The following is a 25059-nucleotide window of genomic DNA, read 5'->3' on the forward strand; positions in this document are numbered from 1 at the left end:
CTCTCGCTTTCTGGAGGCCAGATGGCGCTACAGTCCTATAAACCAAGTGAAGCTTCCGTTGTTCCTGGGGCCCGGACTGTGAAGGCGTGAACGGGGCTTATGCACGGAATATTCATGGATGATTGGGCACCCTGCCGGGGAAAGGCTAAGTGAGCGGTCTGCAAACTCATGAGTCCACAGAGACAAATATCAATAGAACAACGATTGAAATTTCTCTTGACAGTCAAATTTTTTAAACTTAAAACTAGGTAGGTATATTGCTATTGACTTAATTAGGGCACACGGTATTTTGTGGAAGAGCCGCACTCAGGGGTCCAAAGATCTGCATGTGGCTTGTGAGCCGTGGTTTGCAGACCACTGGGCTAAGGGAATGAAGGGGATGGGGCCATCTGCAAACCCCAATTCCTGGTGGCCTCTCCCCTGGCCTGCAGGATGGTTTTCTTCTCTGTCAAACCCTCCACTCTTTTGCCTGCCTAGACTGTGTAAAACCAAGAACTTGTCAGACACCGAGAAACCAGAATTTTCAATCTACAGTCACACTGGTGGCATTGCAATGAGACAAAAATGACAAATGTAGCCAAGGAATGCCTAAGAACAGCCTAAAGTCAACCAATCACACTCACATTAAATACCCTCCCAGCCTCACCCCAATCATGTAATCGCCTCAATTCAGACCGATGAAATATTCTCTACCTATGGCGTCTCAAACACTTTGTCATCTGTTCATGCTCTGTTTCCTGCCTGGAACAGAAATCCTGCTTTTTGTCTTTCCTATTCCATTTTTTTTCTTAGATTTTTACTACTTAACACTTTCTATCTCTGGTCATCACTTGCCTCCTGCAGTGAGTGAGCCTTCTCTGACCACTTAACTCGAGACCCCACTGCCCATAGACTAGTATCCTCTGAAATCCACCAGGACTGCGTACGATTGGAAGGTTAACATTTTCTACTACAGGGGAGGAAAACATACTTTTCCTTTCTGCCTTTCTGGGCTCCCAGCTGGGGCCTCTGTAATAAAAAAGACTGATTAACAAGAGAAAAAGCGGGCTCTCCCTCCTGGAGCGGGCCTGGGCCTCCCCCCTCCCCCTCTCCTCCCTCCCCCACTCCATTTGTGACCATCTGGCCTTCCTTCCTCCATCCCAAGCCCCAAGGGCCCCTTATTCTGCCTCTCTCGCCTGTTTCTTCTACCTCTGTGACTTCCTAAATAAACATGCTCCTATAGTTTGGGTGGTGAGGGGGGGACCACAAGAACAAAAAGTATTCACACATGTTTGCTTTACATTGTACGGGAGGCTTTGTGAGGAAATGAGGAGCCGCGAAGGAACTGTTAGACCCCGGTTTTTCACACGAGGCTGGACGCAGAGGGGAAGTCATGGGGGAAATGCGATAGGATGCAGGGAAGGAGCTACGTGCAGTAAACGCAGGAACTGAACGAGGCCCGGGCACTCCAGTGCCTGGTGGTCTCCCTCTGTCTCCTGAGATAAGGATGCCCCTCCCCTCCCAGCACAAGGGAGGGCCTACCTCTCCTGTGAGCTTTGTAGCCCCGGCGTCAGGGAGGAAGGTCAAAGGTCTTCCTGTGAGGTCTGACCAAATCGTTGAATCAACACCCCCTTCCCTGGGAACGGACCCTTAGACCATTTCACAACCGACACTCCTTTTTGCTTAGACCGCATTCCGCCAGCTGAGACCGCATTCCACAGCTCAGAGCATTGTTCTTCCCCTCGGACCTTCCCGGGCTCTGCCCCCGCCTGCCCAGAGAATTCTCTGCCCAGAAGAAGCCAGCCAAGAGCCCTTTTAATTATCTGATGCCCTGTCCCTGGGTGCTGGTGCCATTTTGGAGCTCAGCCCTTTGCGCTTTTCGGAAAAACCTATATAAATAATATATTTTTAATTAATTTTTTTACAGAAAGGAAGGGGAAGGGATAGAAAGTTGGATACATCAATGAGAGAGAAACATCAATCAGCTGCCTCCTACACACCCACTAGTGGGCATGTGTCTGAAACCAAGGTACATGCCCTTGACCAGAATTGAACCTGGGACCCTTGAGGCTCTATCCACTGAGCCAAACCGGCTAGGACAAGACCTAATAAATGTACAATTACTTACTACTTTTGGCCTCCGTGAAACTTCCCTTTATCAAATTCCTTCTGCTTAAATCCTCACTGGGCCACGTTGCTGTATTTGGGGGTAGAGAGTCCCAAACCAAGTCACTAATCTCAACGTAACGGCCTATTCCATTATCCGAATCCCCACTCCTGGGACATCCAACACTGGAGGAAAGCTCTATTTCTCATTCACCTGCCCAATTCCTGCACGCGAGGAGGAAAATGACACCCGGTTGCCGATCCCAGAGCATTGCACACATGACAATTCCTCACAGCCGCCCTCCAGCCGTAAGGAGGCACGGCTCTGCATTCAAGGGACACCCTCAAGGCCAAGAAGAGAATGTTTACAGACTGTGGTTCCCAGTTCCTCCTACAGGCAAAGAGGTGTGGGAACTCGGGGCTCCCACGCCAGACCCCGCAGGCTGGGGAGGCCCGTGGAGCCCCACAAGAGGTCAATGATGCAGACCGCCTAAGCAGAAGGGAACCATGGCACACGCTTATTCTCCATGCCAGTCCCTTGGAAAACCCGTTTCTCAAAGCCAGTGTCTTGGAGAAGTACCTGCTCCATGAAGGGCACTTGGAAAACCTTATTCCCAGCGCCAGTGACTTGAAAAAGCAGGTGTTTTCTGACAAAAACTGGGACAACCTTATTCTCAATGTCTGTCACTTAGAAAAGGTTAATCTCAATGCCAGTGACTTGGACAAGACCCTGCTTTCTCCCTGACACTTGGACAACCTGCTTCTCAATGTTGGTCACTTGGAAAACCTTATTCTCAATGGCAGTGCCTGGAAGAAACACCTGCTCTCAGTCAGGGACTTGAACAATTCAATTTCCAATACCAATGACTTGGAAAGACCTCCGCATCCTCACATTCACTTTCACTACGTTCTTCTCAATGTTAGTCACTTGGACAACCTAATTCTCAATGCCAGTGACTTGAAGAAGCACTTGAACTATGACAGGTACTGGGACAACAATATTCCCAATGCCAGTGAGTTGAAAAACCAAAAAACTTTCTCTCTGACACTTGGAGAAGCAGATTCTCAAAGCCTGTCACTTGGACAACCTAGTTCACAATGCAAGTGACGTTGAGAAACTCCAAGAGGCTCCAAGTCACTTGTACAAGCTTATTCTCAATATCAGTGACTTGGACAAGACTCTGCTTTCTCCTAGACACGTGGACAACCTTCTTCTCAATATTTGTCACTGGGACAACCTTATACTCAATACCAGCGACTTGAAAAAGTAGATGCTTTCTCACAGAAACTGGGACAACCTTATACTCAAGGCCTGTCACTTGGAATACTAAATTCAAAGTGCCAGTGTCTTTGAGAAACACCAAGTGTTTCCTAGTTAATTGTACAAGCTTATTCTCAATATCAGTGCCATTTACAAGACTCTTCTTTCTCCTTGATGCTTTGAATACCTTCTTCTCAATATTTGTCACTTGGACAACGTTATTCGCAATGCCAGAAAGTTGAAAAAGCAGATGTTTTCTCACAAAAACTGGGACAACCTTATACTCAAGGCCTGTCACTTTGAAAACCCAGTTCGCAATGCCAGTGACTTGGAGAAACACCACGTGTCTCCTAGTCATTTGTTCAAGCTAATTCTCAATTTCAGTGACTTGGAAAAGACTGTGCACTCTCCGATACACTTGGACAACCTTCTTCTCAATATTTCTCAAATGGACAACCTTCTTCTCAATGCCAGTGACTGGAAAAACATATCCTTTCTCACAGAAACTGGGACATTCTTATACTCAAGGCCTGTCAGTTTCTCAACATAAATCGCAATGCCACTGACTTGAAGCACTTGTTCTATGACAGACACTTGCAAAACAATATTCCCAACACCAGTGAGTTGAAAAAGCAGATGGTTTCTCACAAAAACTGGGAAAACCTTATACTAAAGGCCTGTCACTTTGAAAACCCAGTTCGCAATGCCAGTGACTTTGAGAAACACCACGTGTCTCCTAGTCATTTGTACAAGCTTATTCTCAATTTCAGTGACTTGGAAAAGACTGTGCACTCTCTTCTACCGTTGGACAACCTTCTTCTCCATATTTCTCAGATTGACAACCTTCTTTTCAATGCCAGTGACTTGAAAAAGCAGATGCTTTCTGACAGAAACTGGGACAACCTTATACTCAAGGCCTGTCACTTGGAATATCGAATTCCCAATGCCAGTGACTTTGATAAACACCAAGTGTCTCCTAGTTAATTGTACAAGCTTATTCTCAAAATCAGTACATTTTACAAGACTCTCCTTTCTCCTAGCTGCTTGGACAACCTTCTTCTCAATATTTGTCACTTGTCAACCTTATTTTCAATGCCAGCGACTTGAAAAAGCAGATGGTTTCTCACAGAAACTGGGACAACCTTATACTCAAGGCCTGTCACTTGGAATACCAAATTTGCAATGCCAGTGACTTTGAGAAACATCTAGTGCCTCCTAGTTAATTGTACAAGCTTATTCTCAATATCAGTGCCTTTTACTAGACTCTTCTTTCTCCTTGTTGCTTGGAAAACATTCCTCTCAATATTTTTTACTTGGACAACCTTATTCGCAATGCCAGAGAGTTGAAAAAGCAGATCCTTTCTCAAGGAAACTGGGACAACCTTATACTCAAGTCCTGTCACTTTGAAAACCCAGTTCGCGATGCAGGTGACTTTGAGAAACACCACGTGACTCCTAGTCATTTGTACAAGCTTATTCTCAATTCCAATACTTGGAAAAGACTGTGCACTCTCTTCTACACTTGGACAACCTTCTACTCCATATTTCTCAGATGGACGACCTTCTTTTCAACGCCAGTGACTTGAAAAAGCAGATGCTTTCTCACAGAAACTGGGACAACTTTATTCTCAAGGCCTGTCACTTGGAATACCGAATTCAAAGTGCCAGTGTCTTTGAGAAACAACAAGTGTACCCTAGTTAATTGTACAAGCTTATTCTCAATATCAGTGCCCTTTACAAGACTCTTCTTTTTCCTTGATGCTTTGAAAACCTTTTTCTCAATATTTCTCACTTGGACAACCTTATTGGCAATGCCAGAGAGTTCAAAAAGCAGATGCTTTCTCACAGAAAATGGGACAACCGTACACTCAAGGCCTGTCACTTTCTCAACATAAATCGCAATGTCACTGACTTGAATAAGCACTTGCTCTATGACAGGCACTTGCACAACAATATTCCTAATGCCAGTGAGTTGAAAAAGCAGATGTTTTCTCACAAAAACTGGGACAACCTAATACTCAAGGGCTGTCACTTTCTCAAAATAATCGCAATGTCATTGACTTGAAGAAGCACTTGCTCTATGACAGGCACTAGCACAACAATATTCCTAATGCCTGTTAGTTGGAAAAGCAGATTTTCTCTCAAAGAAATTGGAACAACTTTATTCTCAAGTCCTGTCCCTTTGAAAACCCAGTTCGCAATGCTAGTGATTTTGAGAAACACCACGTGTCTCCTAGTCCTTTGTACAAGCTTATTCTCAATTCCAATACTTGGAAAAGACTGTGCACTCTCCTCTACACTTGGACAACCTTCTACTCCATATTTCTCAGATGGACAACCTTCTTTTCAATGCCAGTGACTTGAAAAAGCAGATGCTTTCTCACAGAAACTGGGACAACCTTATATTCAAGGCCTGTCACTTGGAATACCGAATTTGCAATGCCAGTGACTTTGAGTAACATCTAGTGCCTCCTAGTTAATTGTACAAGCTTATTCTCAATATGCTTGCCCTTTACAATACTCTTCTTTCTCCTTGATGCTTGGACAACCTTCTTCTCCATATTTCTCAGATGGAAAACCTTCTTTTCAACGCCAGTGACTTGAAAAAGAAGATACTTTCTCACAGAAACTGGGACAACCTTATATTCAAGGCCTGTCACTTTGAATACCAAATTCCCAATGCCAGTGACTTTGACAAACACCAAGTGACTCCTAGTTAATTGTACAAGATTATTCTCAATATCAGTGCGTTTTACAAGACTCTCCTTTCTCCTAGCTGCTTGGACAACCTTCTTCTCAATATTTGTCACTTGGAGAACCTTATACTCAATGGCAGCGACTTGAAAAAGCAGAGGCTTTCTCAAAGAAACTGGGACAACCTTATACAAAAGGCCTATCACTTTCTCAACATAAATCGCCATATCACTGACTTAAAGAAGCACTTGCTCTGTGACAGGCACGAGCACAACAATATTCCTAATGCCAGTTAGCTGGAAAAGCAGATTTTTTCACAAAGAAACTGGAACAACCTTATACTCAAGTCCTGTCCCTTGGAATACCAAATTCAAAATGCCAGTGTCTTTAAAACAGCAAGTGTCTCCTAGTTAATTGTACAAGCGTATTCTCAATATCAATGCCTTTTCCAAGACTCTTCTTTCTCCTTGATGCTAGGAAAACCTTCTTTTCAATATTTCTCACTTGGACAACCTTATTCGCAATGCCAGAGACTTGAAAAAGCAGATCCTTTCTCACAGAAATTGGGACAACCTTATACTCAAGGCCTGTCAGTTTCTCAACATAATTCGCAATGCCACTGACTTGAAGAAGCACTTGTTCTATGACAGACACTTGCACAACAATATTCCCAATGCCAGTGAGTTGAAAAAGCAGATGCTTTCTGACAGAAACTGGGACAACCTTATACTCAAGGTCTGTCACTTGGAATACCGAATTCCCAATGCCAGTGACTTTGATAAATACCAAGTGCCTCCTAGTTAATTGTACAAGCTTAAACTCAATATCAGTGCGTTTTACAACACTCTCCTTTCTCCTAGCTGCTTGGACAACCTTCTTCTCAATATTTGTCACTTATCAACCTTATTCGCAATGCCAGAGAGTTGAAAAAGTAGATTCATTCTAATAAAAACTGGGACAACCTTATACTCAAGGCCTGTCAGTTTCTCAACATTATTCGCAATACCACTGACTTGAAGAAGCACTTGTTCTATGACAGACACTTGCACAACAATATTCCCAATGCCAGTGTGTTTAAAAAGCAGATGATTTCTCAAAGAAACTGGGACACATTATATTGAAGTCCTGTCACTTAGAAAACCCAGTTCTCAATGCCAGTGACTTTGAGAAACACCACGTGTCTACAAGTCATTTGTACAAGCTTATTCTCAATTTCAGTTTCTTGGAAAAGACTGTGCACTCTCCTCTACACCTGGACAACCTTCTACTCCATATTTATCAGCTGGGCAACCTTCTTTTCAATGCCAGTGACTTGAAAAACCAGATGCTTTCTCACAAAAACTGGGACAACCTTATACTCAAGGCCTGTCACTTGGAATACCGAATTCGCAATGCCAGTGACTTTGAGTAACCTCTAGTGCCTCCTAGTTAATTGTACAAGCTTATTATCAATAGCAGTGACTTCTACAATATTCTCATTTCTCCTAGCTGCTTGGACAACCTTCTTCTCAATATTTGTCACTTGGAGAACCTTATACTCCATGCCAGCGACTTGAAAAAGCAGAGGCTTTCTCAAAGATACTGAGACAACTTTATACTCAAGAGTTGTACTTGGAATACCCAATTCAAAGTGCCATTGTCTTTGACAAACACCAACTGTCTCCTAGTTAATTGTACAAGCTTATTCTCAATATCAGTGCCTTTTATAAGACTCTTCTTTCTCCTTGATGCTTAAAAAACCTTCTTCTCAATATTTGTCACTTGGACAAGCTCATTCGCAATGCCAGAGAGTTGAAAAAGCAGATGCTTTCTCACAGAAACTGGGACAACCTTATACTCAAGCCTGTCACTTTCTAAACATAAATCGCCATGTCACTGACTTGAAGAACCACTTGCTCTATGACAGGCACTTGCACAACAATATTTCTAATGCCAGTGATTTGAAAAAGCAGAGGCTTTCTCACAAAAACTGGGACAACCTTATACTCAAGGCCTGTCACTTTGAAAACCCAGTTCGCAATGCCAGTGACTTTGAGATACACCACTTTTTTCCTAGTCATTTGTTCATGCTTATTCTCAATTTCAGTGACTTGGAAAAGACTCTGCACTCTCCTCTACACTTGGACAACCTTCTTTCTAATATTTCTCAGATGGACAACCTTCTTCTCAATGCAAGTGACTGGAAAAAGCAGATCCTTTCTCACAGAAACTGGGACAACCTTATACTCAAGGCCTGTCACTTAGAAAACCGAGTTCCCTATACCAGTGAATTTGAGAAACACCACGTGTCTCCTAGTCATTTGTACAAGCTTTTTCTCAATTTCAGTGACTTGGAAAGGACTGTGCACTCTCCTCTACCCTTGGACAACCTTCTACTACATATTTCTCAGATGGACAACCTTCTATTCAACGCCAGTGACTTGAAAAAGCAGATGCTTTCTCAGAGAAACTGGGACAACCTTATACTCAAGGCCTGTCACTTTCTCAACATAAATCGCAATGTCAATGACTTGAAGAATCACTTGCTCTATGACAGGCACTTGGACGACAATATTCCTAATGCTAGTGAGTTGAAAAAGTAGATGTTTTCTCTCAGAAACTAGGACAACCTTATACTGAAGGCCTGTCACTTTGTAAACTCAATTCGCAATGACAGTGACTTTGAGAAACACCACGTGTCTCCTAATCATTTCTACAAGATTATTCTCAATTTCAGTGACTTGGAAAAGACTGTGCACTCTCCTCTACCCTTGGACAACCTTCTTCTCCATATTTCTAAGATGGACAACCTTCTTTTCAACGCCAGTGACTTGAAAAAGCAGATGCTTTCTCACAGAAACTGGGACAACGTTATACTAAAGGACTGTAACTTGGAATACCGAATTTGCAATGCCAGTGACTTGGAGAAACATCTAGTGCCTCCTAGTTAATTGTACAGCTTATTATTAATATCAGTGACTTCTACAATAATCTCCTTTCTTCTCGCTGCTTGGACAACCTTCTTCTCAATATTTGTCACTTGGACAACCTTATACCCAATACCAGCGACTTGAAAATGTAGATGCTTTCTCACAGAAACTGGGACAACCTTATACTCAAGGCCTGTCACTAGGAATACCGAATTCAAAGTGCCAGTGTCTTTGAGAAACACCAAGTGTATCCTAGTTAATTGTACAAGCTTATTCTCAATATCAGTGCCTTTTACAATACTCTTCTTAATCCTAGCTGCTTGGACAAAGTTCTTCTTAATATTTGTCACTTGGACAACCTTACTCGCAATGCGAGAGAGGTGAAAATCAGATGCTTTCTCACAGAAATTGGGACAACCATATACTCAAGGCCTGTTACTTTCTCAACATAAATTGCAATGTCACTGACTTGAAGAAGCACTTGCTCTATGACAGGCACTTGCACAGCAATATTCCTAATGCCACTGTGTTGAAAAGGCAGATGTTTTCTCACAGGAACTGGGAAAACCTTATACTCAAGTCCTGTCCCTTAGAAAACCCAGTTCGCAATGCCAGTGACTTTGAGAAATACCACGTGTCTCTTAATCATTTTCACAATCCTATTCTCAATTTCAGTGACTTGGAAAAGACTGTGCACTCTCCTCTACACTTGGACAACCTTCTTCTCAATATTTCTCAGATGGACAACCTTCTTCTCAATGCCAGTGACTTCAAAAAGCAGATCCTTTCTCACAAAAACTGGGACAACCTCATACTCAAGGCCTGTCAGTTTCTCAACAGAATTCACAATGCCGCTGACTTGAAGAAGCACTTGTTCTATGACAGACACTTGCACAACAATATTCCCAAAGCAAGTGAGTTTAAAAAGCAGATGGTTTCTCACAGAAACTGGGACAACCTTATACTTAAGGCCTGTCACTTAGAAAACCGAGTTCGCAATACCAGTGACTTTGAGAAACACCACATGTCTCCTAGTCATTTATACAAGCTTATTCTCAATTTCAGTGCCTTGCAAAAGACTGTGCACTCTCCTCTACCCTTGGACAGCTTTCTTTTCCTATTTCTCAGATGGACAACATTATTTTCAACGCCAGTGACGTGAAAAAGCAGATGCTTTCTCACAGAAACTGGAACAACCTTATACTCAAGTCCTGTCACTTGGAATACCGAATTTGAAATGCCAGTGACTTTGAGAAACACCTAGTACCTCGTAGTTAATTGTACAAGCTTATTATTAATATCAGTGACTTCTACAAAACTCTCCTTTCTCCTGGAAGCTTGGAACACCTTCTCAATATTTGCACTTGCACAACCTTATACTCAATACCAGCGACTTAAAAATGTAGATGCTTTCTCACAGAAACTGAGACAACCTTATACTCAAGGCCTGTCACTTGGAATACCGAATTCAAATTGCCAGTGTCTTTGAGAAACACCAAGTGTCTCCTAGTTAATTGTACAACCTTATTCTCAATATCAGTGCCATTTACAATACTCTTCTTTCTCCTAGCTGCTTGGAGAACCTTCTTATCAATATTTGTCACTTGGACAACCTTATTCGCAATGCCTGAGAGGTGAAAATCAGATGCTTTCTCACAGAAATTGGGACAACCTTATACTCAAGCCCTGTTACTTTCTCAACGTAAATTGCAATGTCACTGACTTGAAGAAGCACTTGCTCTATGAAAGGCATTTGCACAACAATATTCCTAAGGCAAGTAAGTTGAAAAAGCAAATGTTTTCTCACAAAAACTGGGATAACCTCATACTCAAGGCCTGTCAGTTTCTGAACATAATTCACAATGCCACTGACTTGAAGAAGCACTTGTTCTATGACAGACACTTGCACAAGAATATTCCCAATGCCAGTGAGTTGAAAAAGCAGATGGTTTCTCAGAGAAACTGGGACAACCTTATACTCAAGGCCTGTCACTTAGAAAACCGAATTCGCAACACCAGTGACTTTGAGAAACATCACATGTCTCCTAGTCAATATAGAAGCTTATTCTCAATTTCAGTGACTTGCAAAAGACTGTGCACTCTCCTCTACCCTTGGACAACCGTCTACTCCATATTTCTTAGATGGACAACCTTCTATTCAACGCCAGTGACTTGAAAAAGCAGATGCTTTCTCACAGAAACTGGGACAACCTTTAACTCAAGGCCTGTCACTAGGAATACCGAATTCAAATTGCCAGTGTCTTTGAGAAACACCAAGTGTCTCCTAGTTAATTGTACAAGCTTATTCTCAATATCAGTGCCTTTTACAAGACTCTTCATTCTCTTTGATGATTGGAAAACCATTTTCTCAATATTTGTCACTTGCACAACCTTATTCGCAATGCCAGAGAGTTGAAAAATCAGATGCTTTCTCACAAAAACTGGGAAAACATTATACTGAAGGCCTGTCACTTTGAAAACCCAGTTCACAATGCCAGTGACTTTGAGATACACCACGTGTCTCCTAGTCATTTGTTCAAGCTTATTCTCAATTTCAGTGACTTGGAAACGACTGTGCACTCTCCTCTACCCTTGGACAACCTTCTTCTCAATATTTCTCAGATGGACAACCTTCTTCTCAATGCCAGTGACTTGAAAAAGCAGAAGCTTTCTCAGAGAAACTGGGACAACATTATTCTCAAGGCCTGTCACTTGGAATACCGAATTTGCAATGCCAATGACATTGAGAAACATCAAGTGCTTCCTAGTTAATTGTACAAGCTTAATATTTATATCAGTGACTTCTACAATACTCTCCTTTCTCCTAGCTGCTTAGACAAACTTCTTCTCAATATTTGTCACTGGGACAACCTTATACTCAATACCAGAGACTTGAAAAAGTAGATGCTTTCTCACAGAAACTGGGACAACCTTATACTCAAGGCCTGTCACTAGGAATACCGAATTCAAAGTGCCAGTGTCTTTGAGAAACACCAAGTGTCTCCTAGTTAATTGTACAAGCTTGTTCTCAATATCAGTGTCTTCTACAGTTCTCTTCTTTCTCCTAGCTGCTTGGACAACCTTCTTCTCCAAATTGTCACTTGGACAACCTTATTCGCAATGCCAGAGAGTTGAAAAAGCAGATGCTTTCTCACAGAAACTGGGACAACCTTATACTCAAGGCCTGTCACTTTCTCAACATAAATTGCAGTGTCACTGACTGTAAGAATCACTTGCTCTATGACAGGCACTTGAACAACAATATTCCTAATGCCAGTGAGTTGAAAAAGCAGATGTTTTCTCACAGAAACTGGGACAACCTATACTCACGTCCTGTCCCTTTGAAAACCCAGTTCGCAATGCCAGTGACTTTGAGAAACACCACGTGTCTCCTAGTCATTTTTACAAGCTTATTCTCAATTTCAGTGACTTGGAAAGGACTGTACACTCTCCTCTACCCTTGCACAACCTTATTCTAAATATTTCTCAGATGGACAACCTTCTTACAAGACCCTTCTTTCTCCTTGACGCTTGGAAAACCTTCTTCTCAAATTTTGTCACTCAGACAAGCTCATTAGCAATGCCGAGTTCCAAAAACCAGTGACTTTGAGAAACACCACGTGTCTCCTAGTCATTTATACAAGCTTATTCTCCATTTCAGTTTCTTAGAAAAGACTGTGCACTCTCCTCTAAACCTTGAGAACCTTCTTCTCCATATTTCTCAGCTTGACAACCTTCTTTTCAAAGCCAGTGACTTGAAAAAACAGATGCTTTCTCACAGAAACTGGGACAAACTTATACTCAAGTCCTGTCACTTTGAAAACCCAGTTGCAATACCAGTGACTTTGAGGAACACCACGTGTCTCCTAGTCATTTATACAAGCTTATTCTCAATTTCAGTTTATTAAAAAACACTGTGCACTCTCCTCTACACCTGGACAACTTTCTTCTCCATATTACTCAGCTGGACAACCTTCTTTTCAACGCCAGTGACTTGAAAAATCAGATCCTTTCTCACAGAAACTGGGACAACCTTATACTCAAGGCCTGTCAGTTTCTCAACATAAATTGCAATGCCTCTGACTTGAAGAAGCACTTGTGATATGACAGACACTTGCACAACAATATTCCCAATGCCAGTGAGTTGAAAAAGCAGATTGTTTCTCACAGAAACTGGAACAACCTTATATTCAAGGCCTGTCACTTAGAAAACCGAGTTCGCAATACCAGTGACTTTGAGAAACACCACGTGTCTCCTAGTCATTAGTACAAGCTTATTCTCAATTTCAGTGACTTCGAAAAGACTGTGCACTCTCCTCTACAGTTTGACAGCCTTCTTCTCAATATTTCTCAGATGGACAACTTTCTTCTCTATGCCAGTGACTTGAATAATCAGATCCTTTCTCACAGAAACTGGGACAACCTTATACTCAAGGCCTGTCGGTTTCTAATATATTTCACAATGTCACTGACTTGAAGAATCACTTGTTCTATGACAGACACTTGCACAACAATATTCCCAATGCCTGTGAGTTAAAAAAGCAGACGGTTTCTCACAGAAACTGTGACTACCTTATACTCAAGGCCTGTCACTTAGAAAACCGAGTTCGCAATACCAGTGACTTTGAGAAACACCACGTGTCTCCTAGTCATTAGTACAAGCTTATTCTCAATTTCAGTGACTTCGAAAAGACTGTGCACTCTCCTCTACCTTTGGACAACCTTCTTCTCCATATTTCTCAGATGGACAACCTTCTTTTCAACGCCAGTGACTTGAAAAAGCAGATGCTTTCTCAGAGAAACTGGGACAACCTTATACTCAAGGCCTGATACTTGGAATACCGAATTCGCAATGCCAGTGACTTTGAGAAACACAACGTGTCTCCTAGTCATTTGTACAAGGTTATTTTCAGTTTTAGTGGCTTGGAAAATACTGTGCACTCTCCTCTACACTTGTACAGCCTTATTCTCAATATTTCTCAGATGGACAACTTTCTTCTCTATGCCAGTGACTTGAAAAAGCAGATCCTTTCTAACAGAAACTGGGACAACCTTATAGTCAAGGCCTGTCACTTGGAATACCGAATTCGAAATGCAAGTGACTTTGTGAAACACCACGTATCTCCTAGTCATTTGTACAAGATTATTCTAAATTCTAATACTTAGAAAAGACTGTGCACTCTCCTCTACACTTGGACAACCTTCTACTCCATATTTCTCAGATGGACGACCTTCTTTTCAACGCCAGTGTCTTCAAAAAGCAGATGCTTTCTCACAGAAACTGGGAGAAACTTATACTCAAGGCCTGTCTCTTGGAATACTGAATTCAAAGTGCCAGTGTCTTTGAGAAACAGCAAGTGTCTCCTAGTTAATTGTACAAGCTTATTCTCAATATCCATGCCTTTTACAAGACTCTTCTTTCTCCTTGACGCTTGGAAAACCTTCTTCTCAAATTTTGTCACTCGGACAAGCTCATTCTCAATGCCAAAGAGGTGAAAAAGCAGATGCTTTCTCACAGAAACTCGGACAACCTTATACTCAAGACCTGTCAGTTTCTCAACATAAATCGCAATGCCACTGACTTGAAGAAGCACTTGTTCTATGACAGACACTTGCACAACAATATTCCCAATGACAGTGAGTTGAAAAAGCAAATGGTTTCTCACAGAAACTGGGACAACCTTATTGTTAAGGCCTGTTACTTTCTCAACATCAATCGCAATGTCACTGACTTAAAGAAGCACTTGCTCTATGACAGGCACTTGCACAAAAATATTCCTAATGCCAGTGAGTTGAAAAAGCAGATGTTTTCTCACAGAAACTGGGACAAACTTATACTCAAGTCCTGTCACTTTGAAAACCGAGTTTGAAATACCAGTGACTTTGAGAACACCACGTGTCTCCTAGTCATTTATACAAGCTTATTCTCAATTTCAGTTTCTTAGAAAAGACTGTGCACTCTCCTCTACACCTGGACAACCTTCTTCTACATATTTCTCAGCTGGACAACCTTCCTTTAAACGCCAGTGACTTGAGAAAACAGATGCTTTCTCACAGAAACTGAGACAACTTTATACTCAAGGCCTGTCAGTTTCTCAACATAAATCGCAATGCCACTGACTTGAAGAAGCACTGGTTCTATGACAGACACTTGCACAACGATATTCCCAATGCCAGTGAGTTGAAAAAGCAAATGGTTTCTCACAGAAACTGGAACAACTTATACTCAAGGCCTGACATTTTCTCAACATAAATCGCAATGTCACTGACTTAAAGAAGGACTTGCTCTATGACAGGCACTTGCACAACAATATTCCTAATGCCAGTGAGTTGAAAAAGCAGATGTTTTCTCACAGAAACTGGGAAAACCTGATACTCAAGTCCTGTCACTTTGAAAACCCAGTTGCAATACAAGTGACTTTGAAGAACACCACGTGTCTCCTAGTCATTTATATAAGCTTATTCTCAATTTCAGTTTCTTAGAAGAGACTGTGCACTCTCCTCTACACCTGGACAACCTTCTTCTCCATATTTCTCAGCTGGAAAACCTTCTTTTCAACACCAGTGACTAGGAAAAACAGATGTTTTCTCACAGAAACTGGGACAACCTTATACTCAAGGCCTGTCACTTAGAAAATCAAATTCGCAATGCCAGTGACTTTGAGAAACGCCACGTATCTCCTAGTTATTTGTACAAGCTTATTCTCAATTTTAGTTTCTTGGAAAATACTGTGCACTCTCCTCGACACTTAGACAGCCTTCTTCTCAATATTTCTCAGATGGACAACTTTCTTCTCTATGCCAGTGACTTGAAAAAGCAGATCCTTTCTCACAGAAACGGGGACAACCTTATACTCAAGGCCTGTCAGTTTCTCAATATAATTCGCAATGCCTCTGACTTGAAGAATCACTTGTTCTATGACAGACACTTGCACAACAATATTCCCAACGCCAGTGAGTTGAAAAAGGAGACGGTTTCTCACAGAAACTGGGACAACCTTATACTCAAGGCCTGTCACTAGAAATACCGAATTCGCAATGCCAGTGACTTTGAGAAACACCACCTGTCTCCTAGTTATTTGTACAAGCTTATTCTCAATTTTAGTGACTTGGAAAATACTTTGCACTCTCGTCTACACTTGGACAGCCTTCTTCTCAATATTTCTCAGATGGACAACTTTCTTCTGTATGCCAGTGACTGGAAAAAGCACATCCTTTTTCACAGAAACTAGGACAACCTTATACTCAAGTCCTGTCACTTTGAAAACCCAGTTCGCAATACCAGTGACTTTGAGGAACACCACGTGTCTCCTAGTTACTATACAAGCTTATTCTCAATTTCAGTTTCTTAGAATTGAGTGTGCACTCTCCTCTACACCTGGACAACCTTCTTCTCCATATTTCTCAGCTGGACAACCTTCTTTTCAAAGCCAGTGACTTGAAAAAACAGATGCTTTCTCACAGAAACTGGGACAACCTTATACTCAAGTCCTGTCACTTTGAAAACCGAGTTCGAAATACCAGTGACTTTGAGAAACACCACGTGTCTCCTAGTCATTTATACAAGCTTATTCTCAATATCAGTTTCTTAGAAAAGACTGTGCACTCTCCTCTACACCTGGACAACCTTCTTCTCCATATTTCTCAGTTGGACAACCTTCTTTTCAAAGCCAGTGACTTGAAAGAGCAGATCCTTTCTCACAGAAACTGGGACAACCTTATACTCAAGGCCTGTCAGTTTCTCAACATAAATCGCAATGCCACTGACTTTAAGAACCACTGGTTCTATGACAGACACTTGCACAACGATATTCCCAAGCCCATTGAGTTGAAAAAGCAAATAGTTTCTCACAGAAACTGGGACAACCTTATACTTAAGGCCTGTCACTTTCTCAACATCAATCGCAATGTCACTGACTTAAGGAAGCACTTGCTCTATGACAGGCACTTGCACAACAATATTCCTAATTCCAGTGAGTTGAAAAAGCAGATGTTTTCTCACAGAAACTGGGACAACTTTCTACTCAAGTCCTGTCACTTTTAAAACCCAGTTGCATTACCAATGACTTTGAGGAACACCACGTGTCTCCTAGTCATTTATATAAGCTTATTCTCAATTTCAATGTCTTAGAAAAGACTGTGCACTCTCCTCTACACCTGGAAAACTTTCTTGTCCATATTTCTCAGCTGGACAACCTTCTTTTCAACGCCAGTGACTTCAAAAAACAGATGTTTTCTCACAGAAACTGGGGCAACCTTATACTCAAGGCCTGCCACTTAGAAAACCGAATTCGCAATACCAGTGACTTTTAGAAACACCACGTGCCTCCTAGTCATTTGTAGAAGCTTATTCTCAATTTCAGTGACTTGGAAAATACTGTGCACTCTCCTCTACACCTTGACAACGTTCTTCTACATATTTCTCAGCTGGACAACCTTCTTTTAAACGTCAGTGACTTGAAAAAACAGATGCTTTCTCAAAGAAACTGGGACAACCTTATACTCAACGCCTGTCAGTTTCTCAATATAATTCGCAATGCCACTGACTTGAAGAATCACTTGTTCTATGACAGACACTTGCATAACAATATTCCCAATGCCAGTGAGTTGAAAAAGCAAATGGTTTTTCACAGAAACTGGGACAACCTTATACTCAAGCCCTGTCACTTTCTCAACATAAATCGCAATGTCACTGACTTAAAGAAGGACTTGCTCTATGATAGCACTTGCACAACAATATTCCTAATGCCAGTGAGTTGAAAAAGCAGATGTTTTCTCACAGAAACTGGGACAACCTTATACTCAAGGCCTGTCAGTTTCGCAACATAAATTGCAATGCCTCTGACTTGAAGAAGCACTTGTTCTATGACAAACACTTGTACAACAATATTCCCAAAGCTAGTGTGTATTTAAAAAGCAAATGATTTCTCACAGAAACTCGGACAACCTTATACTCAAGCCCTGTCACTTAGAAAACCGAGTTCGCAATACCAGGGACTTTGAGAAACCCCACGTGTCTCCTAGTCTTTTGTACAAGCTAATTCTCAATTTCATTGACTTGGAAAAGACTGTGCACTATCCTCTACCTTTGGACAACATTGTTCTCCATATTTCTCAGATGGACAACCTTCTTTTAAACGCCAGTGACTTGAAAAAGCAGATGCTTTCTCAGAGAAACGGCCACAACCTTATACTCAAGGCCTGTCACTTGGAATACCGAATTCGCAATGCCAGTGACTTTGAGAAACTCCACGTGTCTCCTAGTCATTTGTACAAGCTTATTGTCAATTTTAGTGACATGGAAAATACTGTGCACTCTCCTCTACACTTGGACAGCCTTCTTCTCAATATTTCTCAGATGGAGAACTTTCTTCTCTAAACCAGTGACTTGAAAAAGCAGATCCTTTCTCACAGAAACTGGGACAACCTTATACTCAAGGCCTGTCAGTTTCTCAACATAAATTGCAATGCCTCTGACTTGAAGAAGCACTTGTTCTATGACAGACACTTGCACAACAATATTCCCAATGCCTGTGAGTTGAAAAAGCAGACGGTTTCTCACAGAAACTGGGACAACCTTATACTCAAGGCCTGTCACTTTCTCAACATATATCGCAATGTCACTGACGTAAAGAAGCACTTGCTATATGACAGACACTTGCACAACAATATTCCTAATGCCAGTGAGTTTAAAAAGGAGATGTTTTCTCACAGAAACTGGGACAACCTTATACTCAAGTCCTGTCACTTTGAAACCCCAGTTGCAATACCAGTGACTTTGAGGAACACCACGTGTCTCCTAGTCATTTATACAAGCTTATTCTCAATTTCAGTTTCTTAGAAAAGACTGTACACTCTCCTGTACCTTTGGACAACCTTCTTCTCCATATTTCTCAGATGGACAACCTTCTTTTCAACGCCAGTGACTTGAAAAAGCAGATGCTTTCTCACAGAAACTGGGACAACCTTATACTCAAGGCCTGTGATTTGGAATACCGAATTCGCAATGCCAGTGACTTTGAAAAACATGACGTGTCTCCTAATCATTTGTACAAGCTTATTCTCAATTTCAGTGACTTGGAAAATACTCTGCACTCTCCTCTACACTTGGACAGCCTTCTTCTCAATATTTCTCAGATGGACAACTTTCTTCTCTATGCCAGTGACTTGAAAAAGCAGATCCTTTCTCAAAGAAACTGGGACAACCTAATACTCAAGGCCTGTCACTTCGGAAACCGAGTTCGCAATGCCAGTGACTTTGAGAAACACCACGTGTATGCTAGTCATTTGTACAAGCTTATTCTCAATTTCAGTGACTTGGAAAAAACTGTGCACTCTCCTCTACACATGGACAACATTCTTCTCCATATTTCTCAGCGGAACAACCTTCTTTTCAACACCAGTGACTTGATAAATCAGAGCCTTTGTCACAGAAACTGGGCCAACCTTATACTCAAGGCCTGTCACTTTCTCAACATAAATCGCAATGTCACTGACTTAAAGAAGCACTTGCCCTATGACAGACACTTGCACAACAATATTCCTAATGCCAGTGAGTTGAAAAAGCAGATGTTTTCTCACAGAAACTGGGTTAACCTTATACTCAAGTCCTTTCACTTTGAAAACCCAGTTGCAATACCAGTGACTTTGAGGAACACCACGTGCCTCCTATTCATTTATACAAGCTTATTTTCAATTTCAGTTTCTTAGAAAAGACTGTGCACTCTCCTCTACACCTGGACAACCTTCTTCTACATATTTCTCAGCTGGACAACCTTCTTTTAAATGCCAGTGACTTGAAAATGCAGATGCTTTCTCAGAGAAACTGGGACAACCATATACTCAAGGCCTGTCACTTGGAATACCGAATTCGCAATGCCAGTGATTTGAGAAACACCACGTGTCTCCTAGTCATTTGTAAAGCTTATTCCCAATTTTAGTGACTTGCAAAATACTCTGAACTCTCCTCTACACTTGTACAGCCTTCTTCTCAATATTTATCAGATGGACAACTTTCTTCTCTATGCCAGTGACTTGAAAAAGCAGATGCTTTCTCAGAGAAACTGGGCAACCTTATACTCAAGGCCTGTCACTTGGAATACCGAATTCGCAATGCCAGTCACTTTGAGAAACACCACCTGTCTCCTAGTCATTTGTACAAGCTTATTCTCAATTTTAGTGACTTGGAAAATACTGTGCACTCTCCTCTACACTTGGACATCCTTCTTCTCAATATTTCTAGGATGGACAACTTTCTTCTCTATGCCAGTGACTTGAAAAAGTAGATCCTTTCTCACAGAAACTCGGAAAACCTTATACTCACGGCCTGTCAGTGTCTCAATATAATTCCCAATGCCACTGACTTGAAGAATCACTTGTTCTATGACAGACACTTGCACAACAATATTCCCAAAGCCTGTGAGTTGAAAAAGCAGACGGTTTCTCACAGAAACAGGGACAACCTTATACTCAAGGCCTGTCACTTTGAAAACCGAGTTCGCAATACCAGTGACTTTGAGAAACACCACGTGTCTCCTAGTCATTTGTACAAGCTTATTCTCAATTTCAGTGACTTGGAAAAGACTGTGCACTCTCCTCTACCTTTGGACAACCTTCTTCTCCATATTTCTCAGATGGACAACCTTCTTTTCAACGCCAGTGACTTGAAAAAGCAGATGCTTTCTCAGAGAAACTGGGACAACCTTATACTCAAGGCCTGTCACTTGGAATACCGAATTCAAAATGCCTGTGACTTTGAGAAACACCACGTGTCTCCTAGTCATTTGTACAAGCTTATTCTCAATTTTAGTGACTTGGAAAATACTCTGCACTCTCCTCTACACTTGGACAGCCTTCTTCTCAATATTTCTCAGATGGACAACTTTCTTCTGTATGCCAGTGACTTGAAAAAGCAGATCCTTTCTCACAGAAACTGGGACAACCTTATACTCAAGTCCTGTCACTTCGAAATCCCAGTTCGCAATACCAGTGACTTTGAGGAACACCATATGTCTCCTAGTCATTTATACAAGCTTATTCTCAATTTCAGTTTCTTAGGATAGACTGTGCACTCACCTCTACACCTGGACAAACTTCTTCTCCATATTTCTCAGCTGGACAACCTTCTTTTCAACGCCAGTGACTTGAAAAATCAGATACTTTCTCACAAAAACTGGGACAACCTCATACTCAAGGCCTGTCAGTTTCTCAACATAATTCGCAATGCCAGTGACTTGAAGAATCACTTGTTCTATGACAGACACTTGCACAACAATATTCCCAACGCCTGTGAGTTGAAAAAGCACATGGTTTCTCACAGAAACTGGGACAACCTTATACTCAATGCCTGTCACTTAGAAAACCGAGTACACAATACCAGTGACTTTGAGAAACACCACGTGTCTCCTAGTCATTTGTAGAAGCTTATTCTCAATTTCAGTGACTTGGAAAATACTGTGAACCCTCCTCTACCTTTGGACCACCTTCTTCTCCATATTTCTCAGATGGACAACCTCCTTTTCAATGCCAGTGACTTGAAAAAGCAGATGCTTTCTAAGAGAAACTGGGACAACCTTATACTCAATGCCTGTCACTTGGAATGCCGAATTCGCAATGCCAGTGACTTTGAGAAACACCACGTGTCTCCTAGTCATTTGTACAAGCTTATTCTCAATTTTAGTGACTTGGAAAATACTGTGCACTCTCGTCTACACTTGGACAGCCTTCTTCTCAATATTTCACAGATGGACAACTTTCTTCTCTATGCCAGTGATTTGAAAAAGTAGATCCTTTCTCACAGAAACTCGGACAACCTAATACTCAAGGCCTGTCAGTTTCTCAATATAATTCGCAATGCCAGTGACTTGAAGAAACACTTGTTCTATGACAGACACTTGCACAACAATATTCCCAACGCCAGTGAGTTTAAAAAGCAGACGGTTTCTACAGAAACAGGGACAACGTTATACTCAAGGCCTGTCACTTAGAAAACCGAGTTCCCAATACCAGTGACTTTGAGAAACACCACGTGTCTCCTAGTCATTTCTACAAGCTAATTCTCAATTTCAGTGACTTGGAAAAGACTTTGCACTCTCCTCTCCCTTGGACAACCTTCTTGTCCATATTTCTCAGATGGACAACCTTCTTTTCAACGCCAGTGACTTGAAAAAGCAGATGCTTTCTCAGAGAAACTGGGACAACCTTATACTCAAGGCCTGTCACTTGGAATACCGAATTCGCAATGCCAGTGACTTTGAGAAACACCACGTGTCTCCTAGTCATTTGTACAAGCTTATTCTCAATTTTAGTGACTTGGAAAAAACTCTGCACTCTCCTCTACAATTGGACAGCCTTCTTCTCAATATTTCTCAGATGGACAACTTTCTTCTGTATGCCAGTGACTTCAAAAAGCAGATCCTTTCTCACAGAAACTGGGACAAACTTATACTCAAGTCCTGTCACTTTAAAAACCCAGTTCGCAATACCAGTGACTTTGAGGAACACCACGAGTCTCCTAGTCATTTATACAAGCTTCTTCTCAATTTCAGTTTCTTAGAATAGACTATGCACTCATCTCTACACCGGGACAAACTTCTTCTCCATATTTCTCAGCTGGACAACCGTCTTTTCAACGCCAGTGACTTGAAAAATCAGATCCTTTCTCACAGAAACTGGGATAAACTTATACTCAAGGCCTGTCAGTTTCTCAACATAAATCGCAATGCCTCTGACTTGAAGAAGCACTTGTTCTATCACAGACACTTGCACAACAATATTCCCAACGACAGTGAGTTGAAAAAGAAGATGGTTTCTCACAGAAACTCGGACAACCTTATACTCAAGCCCTGTCACTTAGAAAACCGAGTTCGCAATACCAGTGACTTTGAGAAACACCACGTGTCTCCTAGTCATTTGTACAAGCTTATTCTCAATTTTAGTGACTTGGAAAATACTGTGCACTCTCCTCTACACTTGGACAGCCTTCTTCTCAATATTTTTCAGATGGACAACTTTCTTCTCTATGACAGTGACTTGAAGAAGCAGATCCTTTCTCACAGAAACTGGGACAACCTTATACTAAAGGCCTGTCAGTTTCTCAATATAATTCGCAATGCCACTGACTGAAAGAATCACTTGTTCTATGACAGACACTTGCACAACAATATTCCCAACGCCTGTGAGTTGAAAAAGCAGACGGTTTCTCACAGAAACTGTGACAACCTTATACTAAAAGCCTGTCAGTTTCTCAACATAAATCGCAATGCCTCTGACTTGAAGAAGCACTTGTTCTATCACAGACACTTGCACAACAATATTCCCAACGCCAGTGAGTTGAAAAAGCAGATGGTTTCTCACAGAAACTCGGACAACCTTATACTCAAGCCCTGTCACTTAGAAAACCGAGTTCGCAATACCAGTGACTTTGAGAAACACCACGTGTCTCCTAGTCATTTGTACAAGCTTATTCTCAATTTTAGTGACTTGGAAAATACTGTGCACTCTCCTCTACACTTGGACAGCCTTCTTCTCAATATTTTTCAGATGGACAACTTTCTTCTCTATGCCAGTGACTTGAAGAAGCAGATCCTTTCTCACAGAAACTGGGACAACCTTATACTAAAGGCCTGTCAGTTTCTCAATATAATTCGCAATGCCACTGACTGAAAGAATCACTTGTTCTATGACAGACACTTGCACAACAATATTCCCAACGCCTGTGAGTTGAAAAAGCAGACGGTTTCTCACAGAAACTGTGACAACCTTATACTAAAGGCCTGTCAGTTTCTCAACATAAATCGCAATGCCTCTGACTTGAAGAAGCACTTGTTCTATCACAGACACTTGCACAACAATATTCCCAACGCCAGTGAGTTGAAAAAGCAGATGGTTTCTCACAGAAACTCGGACAACCTTATACTCAAGCCCTGTCACTTAGAAAACCGAGTTCGCAATACCAGTGACTTTGAGAAACACCACGTGTCTCCTAGTTATTTGTACAAGCTTATTCTCAATTTTAGTGACTTGGAAAATATTGTGCACTCTCCTCTACACTTGGACAGCCTTCTTCTCAATATTTCTCCGATGGACAACTTTCTTCTCTATGCCAGTGACTTGAAGAAGCAGATCCTTTCTCACGGAAACTGGGACAACCTAATATTCAAGGCCTGTCACTTGGGAAACCGAGTTCGCAATGCCAGTGACTTTGAGAAACACCACGTGTATGCTAGTCATTTGTACAAGCTTATTCACAATTTCAGTGACATGGAAAAAACTGTGCACTCTCCTCTACAACTGGACAACCTTCTTCTCCATATTTCTCAGCGGGACAACCTTCTTTTAACCGCCAGTGACTTGAAAAAAACAGATGCTTTCTCACGGAAACTCGGACAACCTTATACTCAAGGCCTGTCAGTTTCTCAATATAATTCGCAATGCCACTGACTTGAAGAATCACTTGTTCTATGACAGACACTTGCACAACAATATTTCCAAAGCCTGTGAGTTGAAAAAGCAGACGGTTTCTCACAGAAACAGGGACAACCTTATACTCAAGGCCTGTCACTTAGAAAACCGAGTTCGTAATACCAGTGACTTTGAGAAAAACCACGTGTCTTCTAGTCATTTGTACAAGCTTATTCTCAATTTCAGTGACTTGGAAAATACTGTGAACCCTCCTCTACCTTTAGACAACCTTCTTCTCCATATTTCTCAGATGGACAACCTTCTTTTCAATGCCAGTGACTTGAAAAAGCAGATGCTTTCTAAGAGAAACTGGGACAACCTTATACTCAATGCCTGTCTCTTGGAATACCGAATTTGCAATGCCAGTGACTTTGAGAAACACCACGCGTATGCTAGTCATTTGTACAAGCTTATTCTCAATTTCAGTGACTTGGAAAAAACTGTGCACTCTCCTCTACACTTGTACAGCCTTCTTCTCAATATTTCTCAGATGGACAACTTTCTTCTCTATGCCAGTGACTTGAAAAAGCAAATCCTTTCTCACCGAAACTGGGACAACCTAATACTCAAGGCCTGTCAATTGGGAAACCGAGTTCGCAATGCCAGTGACTTTGAGAAACACCACGTGTATGCTAGTCATTTGTACAA

General features: G+C 41.5%; 1 long non-coding RNA gene across 2 annotated transcripts in view; it reads right to left on the bottom strand.

The window, feature by feature from the left end:
* Positions 1 to 25059, bottom strand: part of LOC311614502 — a 123451-nt gene that overhangs the window by 26709 nt on the left and 71683 nt on the right. The window lies entirely within an intron of this gene.

The sequence above is a fragment of the Pipistrellus hanaki genome (assembly GCF_964339955.1).
Source record: "Pipistrellus hanaki genome assembly, chromosome: 21".
Classification (NCBI taxonomy): Eukaryota; Metazoa; Chordata; class Mammalia; order Chiroptera; family Vespertilionidae; genus Pipistrellus; species Pipistrellus hanaki.